The 5,825-nt window shown below is 37.4% G+C and overlaps 1 pseudogene; it reads right to left on the bottom strand.

The window, feature by feature from the left end:
- Window positions 1-541: 541 nt before the first annotated feature.
- LOC146036419 (5S ribosomal RNA) lies at window positions 542-661 on the bottom strand (annotated as a pseudogene).
- Window positions 662-5,825: the final 5,164 nt, after the last annotated feature.

The following is a 5,825-nucleotide window of genomic DNA, read 5'->3' as shown; positions in this document are numbered from 1 at the left end:
AAGGCTCCGTGTTCCTGCTCCAATAGTATGGAGCCGCGGCCATCTTGTCAGAGTTCCTTATGCCGATAATTCACCATAGGAAAATCAAAACACATGTAAGAATTTGATCAGATCAGAGTTTGTGACACAAATTTCGGTGATAGTGCAACCATTACTATTAAGTGATGTGTTTTATATAGATAATAAATATTGCATAATTAGATAATCCAGAAAACCAGAAATATGGCAAAGAATAGTGATGATATTTATAACTGTGCAATCGCTAATTAGTAATAATGTTCTTTTAGATAATGGATTGACAATTTTATAAGAAATATTAGTGAGTGTACTTCGTGATTATTATAAATAGTTATTAATTAATTGATTAAATAAATATATATATAATTAAATAAATAAATATATATTAAATTCATATAATTAACGCAGTCCGTAGTGAATTTATAAAGTGCTTATGTGCCTATATTGTGACTATATTGCTCCGACAATATTCCATTAGGAAGGTTTTTGACCCAAGTTTCTTGTTACAATACGTCAATTGCTGTTCCTACAGCACCAGGTTTTCCTAAGAGGTCTCCCATCTTGGTACTGACCTGGCCCAACACTGCTTAGCTTCCAAGATCGTACGGGATTGGGCGTCTCAGAGTGTGGTATGACTGTAGATAAAATTCAGACAAAACAAGAATACTATGGAAATAACCTTTTATTGCTGGTGAAGGGATACATGAGTGAATATCGTGATATTGTGGTAATAAAAAGAAGGAATTTATAAAAATGGAGCAATTTCATAACTTTCATTGAAGCCCAGGGGATGCATGGTGTTGAGTTCGAAAATCCAATACATTTCTCTCTGCGATAGTTTGTTGGCCAGGTCACCACCTCTAGGTCCCAGTTTGACCCATTCAATAGCCTTAAACGTAAGTCCCTCTGGATTTGCATTATGATGAGTAGTAAAGTGTCTATAAATGGCGTGACTGCCTATTTTATTTTTGATGTTGCGGCTATGTTCCTGTACACGTAGTTTTAATATCCTCTTCGTTTTTCCAACATATTTTAAGTGGCATGTGCATTCAAGTAAATATATAACTGAAGACGTGTTGCAGTTCATGAAGTCTTTGATCCTGAATTCTTTATTGTCATTGGAGTTGGTGAAGGTCTTTCTGTTGGGATGAACATATTTACAGATATTGCACTTCCTACATTTGTAGGATCCTGTGCATTTGACCATAGAGTTGTGTTGGGTTTTGATTGGTACTAAAAGGCTGGGTGCCAGAATATCCTTAAGATTTTTGGATTTTTTGAAGATTATTTCTGGGTTTGGAGGTAGAATTTCTTTTAGTGTTGTATCCATGAGTAGTACATTCCAGTGTTTTCTTAGGCATTGTTTTATTTTTACTTCATGCTGGCTGTATGTGGTTATGAAGGCTACTGAATCTTTTCTCACATCTTTTTCCTTATACTCCAGAAGGTTGTCTCTGCTGACCTTGTTCACCTTTTCAATCGCTTCTTGGAGGATTTCCATCGGATATTCCTTCTCCTTGAACCTTTCCTTGTACATCTCTATTTGGTTTGTACAATCTTCATCCTTTTTGCAGTTCCTCTTAATGCGGTGGAATTGGGAGTACGGGATGTTGTTTTTCCATTTGCGTAGGTGGCTACTCTTGTAGTGTAAGTAGCTATTGGTATCGACCGTCTTGATGAAGTTTTTTGTTACTACTTGGTTCCCTTCTCCCATCAGTATAAGGACCAGGAACTCGATTTGGATGTTGTTGAAATTTGAGGTGAAACGAAGATTCATTTGGTTGTTCTCTATATAAATTAAAAAATCATTAAAACGTTCTTCAGTGCCTTCCCATACTATTAAAATGTCATCTATGTATCTCTTATAAAATCTGATGTTTTCTTTAAAAGCATGATCTGTGTATATAAAACGCCTTTCCCAGCTCCCCATAAAAAGGTTGGCGAAGCTTGGTGCAAAGATGGTGCCCATGGCTGTCCCACATTTCTGGAGGTAAAATTGATCTAAAAATTTAAAATAATTATGGCTTAAAATATATTCAATAGTATCACAGATGAATTTCTTGTGTTGATGTGTTAGGGTATCATCCTCTTCCAGAAATTCGCTACATGCCTTAATGCCCAATTGATGGCTAATACATGTATATACGGACTGTACATCAATCGTGGCCCAATGAAAGGTGTTTTTCCAGGTGAAATCTTTTAAAATGTTCAGGACAGTGGTTGTGTCTTTTAGATATGCCGGGAGTTCTTTCACGTATTTGCTTAAAAATATGTCTACGTATTCGGACAGGTTGGAGGTCAGGGAATCAATCCCTGCCACTATTGGGCGTCCAGGTGGATTCACCAGGCTTTTGTGAATCTTAGGTAGGAAATAAAAGATGGGGGTGATGGGATTAGATCTAATAAGATACTGATATTCTTCTTTCGTTATGATATTCTGGCGGAGTCCTTGTAGGAGGAGTAATCTCAGTTCTACGATGTAAGTATCTTTGGGGTCTTGGCTCAATGCTCCATATGATGTTGTATCCCCCAGAAGTCTATTTGCTTCACATATATATGCTTCTCTGTCTATGATAACGAATCCCCCCCTTTATCAGCTTGTTTTAAAACGATTTCTGTGTTTTCCTTAAGATTCTTTAGGGCCTCTCTTTCTGCGTTCGATAGATTCTTGTGTGTAGTTGGTTCCATGTCCTTCTCACATAGGTCTCTTCTCACTAAGTCGTAGAAGGTGCTGATGTTGTTGCCTTTGGATTCAATCGGATAATAGCTGGACCTTGGTTTCAGGCCTGAGTTTGACCTGTTTTCGTAATTCTGGATGGTTGCGTGTTCTTTCTTAGCGAAGTGTCTCTTAAGAGTGAGTTTCCGTATGAATTTGTTCTAATCAATAGAAATTAATAGTAAGTGAAAAAAGGATTTCCCTAGTACAACTAGAGGAAGAAATAAAAACCAAGGAAGCTATACTAAACAACTTCAAGGACAAAGAGGATTACAAAATAAATGAAAAAGTACTAAATAAAAAACTTGAGAGGATGGAGGATGAAGTGATCAAAAGTAAAGAGAAAAAATTTATGATAGACAAACAAGACTACGACCAAGGCAAAATAAAGAACTGGAGTCGATTCTTAAATGCACCACATCAACACCGGGACTACCATAAACAAACCAATCATACGTCAAGATTCAGAAATCAAAGATTCAACAATAGAAACAATGAGTCCCCACGGACCCCGTACATAAGGACATCTAATAGGTACACACCGTTACAAAGATTAAAGTCAACAGGAGAACAAGAAGATTTTTTATTATCGGACACTGCCACACGAGTAAGAGAAGTAGTACGTATGAATGTAAAGGAGGACATCAGAATAGCATCACCTTTAAAAAGAAGGTTCAATGAAGAAGAGGGTCACGAGGCAGCAGGAGGGAGAGAAAACAAGAAAAGATCACTCATCTAGATGTTCCACCTAAGGGTATATTTAATCTCTCCAAACATGAATTGACCAAGGCAGAAACCACATTACTGAATAAAGGATTGTCCTTTGCCCCCACTGGAGGCATGAATAGGTTTGAAACTTATACTGATTTGAACAAATTCATACGGAAACTCACTCTTAAGAGACACTTCGCTAAGAAAGAACACGCAACCATCCAGAATTACGAAAACAGGTCAAACTCAGGCCTGAAACCAAGATCCAGCTATTATCCGATTAAATCCAAAGGCAACAACATCAGCACCTTCTACGACTTAGTGAGAAGAGACCTATGTGAGAAGGACATGGAACTAACTACACACAAGAATCTATCGAACGCAGAAAGAGAGGCCCTAAAGAATCTTAAGGAAAACACAGAAATCGTTTTAAAACAAGCTGATAAAGGGGGGGGATTAGTTATCATGGACAGAGAAGCATATATATGTGAAGCAAATAGACTTCTGGGGGATACAACATCATATGGAGCATTGAGCCAAGACCCCAAAGATACTTACATCGAAGAACTGAGATTACTCCTCCTACAAGGACTCCGCCAGAATATCATAACGAAAGAAGAATATCAGTATCTTATTAGATCTAATCCCATCACCCCCATCTTTTATTTCCTACCTAAGATTCACAAAAGCCTGGTGAATCCACCTGGACGCCCAATAGTGGCAGGGATTGATTCCCTGACCTCCAACCTGTCCGAATACGTAGACATATTTTTAAGCAAATACGTGAAAGAACTCCCGGCATATCTAAAAGACACAACCACTGTCCTGAACATTTTAAAAGATTTCACCTGGAAAAACACCTTTCATTGGGCCACGATTGATGTACAGTCCTTATATACATGTATTAGCCATCAATTGGGCATTAAGGCATGTAGCGAATTTCTGGAAGAGGATGATACCCTAACACATCAACACAAAAAAATTAATCTGTGATACTATTGAATATATTTTAAGCCATAATTATTTTAAATTTTTAGATCAATTTTACCTCCAGAAATGTGGGACAGCCATGGGCACCATCTTTGCAACAAGCTTCGCCAATCTTTTTATGGGGAGCTGGGAAAGGCGTTTTATATACACAGATCATGCTTTTAAAGAAAACATCAGATTTTATAAGAGATACATAGATGACATTTTAATAGTATGGGAAGGCACTGAAGAACGTTTTAATGATTTTTTAATTTATATAGAGAACAACCAAATGAATCTTCGTTTCACCTCAAATTTCAACAACATCCAAATTGAGTTCCTGGACCTTATACTGATGGGAGAAGGGAACCAAGTAGTAACAAAAAACTTCATCAAAACGGTCGATACCAATAGCTACTTACACTACAAGAGTAGCCACCTACGCGAATGGAAAAACAACATCCCGTACTCCCAATTCCACCGCATTAAGAGGAACTGCAAAAAGGATGAAGATTGTACAAACCAAATAGAGATGTACAAGGAAAGGTTCAAGGAGAAGGAATATCCGATGGAAATCCTCACAGAAGCGATTGAAAAGGTGAACAAGGTCAGCAGAGACAACCTTCTGGAGTATAAGGAAAAAGATGTGAGAAAAGATTTAGTAGCCTTCATAACCACATACAGCCAGCATGACGTAAAAATAAAACACTGGAATCTACTACTCATGGATACAACACTAAAAGAAATTCTACCTCCAAACCCAGAAATAATCTTAAAAAAATCCAAAAATCTTAAGGATATTCTGGCACCCAGCCTTTTAGTACCAATCAAAACCCAACACAACTCTATGGTCAAATGCACAGGATCCTACAAATGTGGGAAGTGCAATATCTGTAAATATGTTCATCCCAACAGAAAGACCTTCACCAACTCCAATGACAATAAAGAATTCAGGATCAAAGACTTCATGAACTGCAACACGTCTTCAGTTATATATTTACTTGAATGCCCATGCCACTTAAAATATGTTGGAAAAACGAAGAGGATATTAAAACTACGTGTACAGGAACATAGCCGCAACATCAAAAATAAAATAGACAGTCACGCCATTTATAGACACTTCACTACTCATCATAATGCAAATCCAGAAGGACTTACGTTTAAGGCTATTGAATGGGTCAAACTGGGACCTAGAGGTGGTGACCTGGCCAACAAACTATCGCAGAGAGAAATGTATTGGATTTTCGAACTCAACACCATGCATCCCCTGGGCTTCAATGAAAGTTATGAAATTGCTCCATTTTTATAAATACCTTCTTTTTATTACCACAATATCACGATATTCACTCATGTATCCCTTCACCAGCAATAAAAGGTTATTTCCATAGTATTCTTGTTTTGTCTGAATTTT

This window comes from Crinia signifera, chromosome 1 (genome assembly GCF_055691185.1).
Source record: "Crinia signifera chromosome 1, ASM5569118v1, whole genome shotgun sequence".
NCBI classification, from domain to species: Eukaryota; Metazoa; Chordata; class Amphibia; order Anura; family Myobatrachidae; genus Crinia; species Crinia signifera.
The sequence above is the reverse complement of the archived record's forward strand: the minus strand, read 5'-3'. Positions and strand labels throughout refer to the sequence as shown.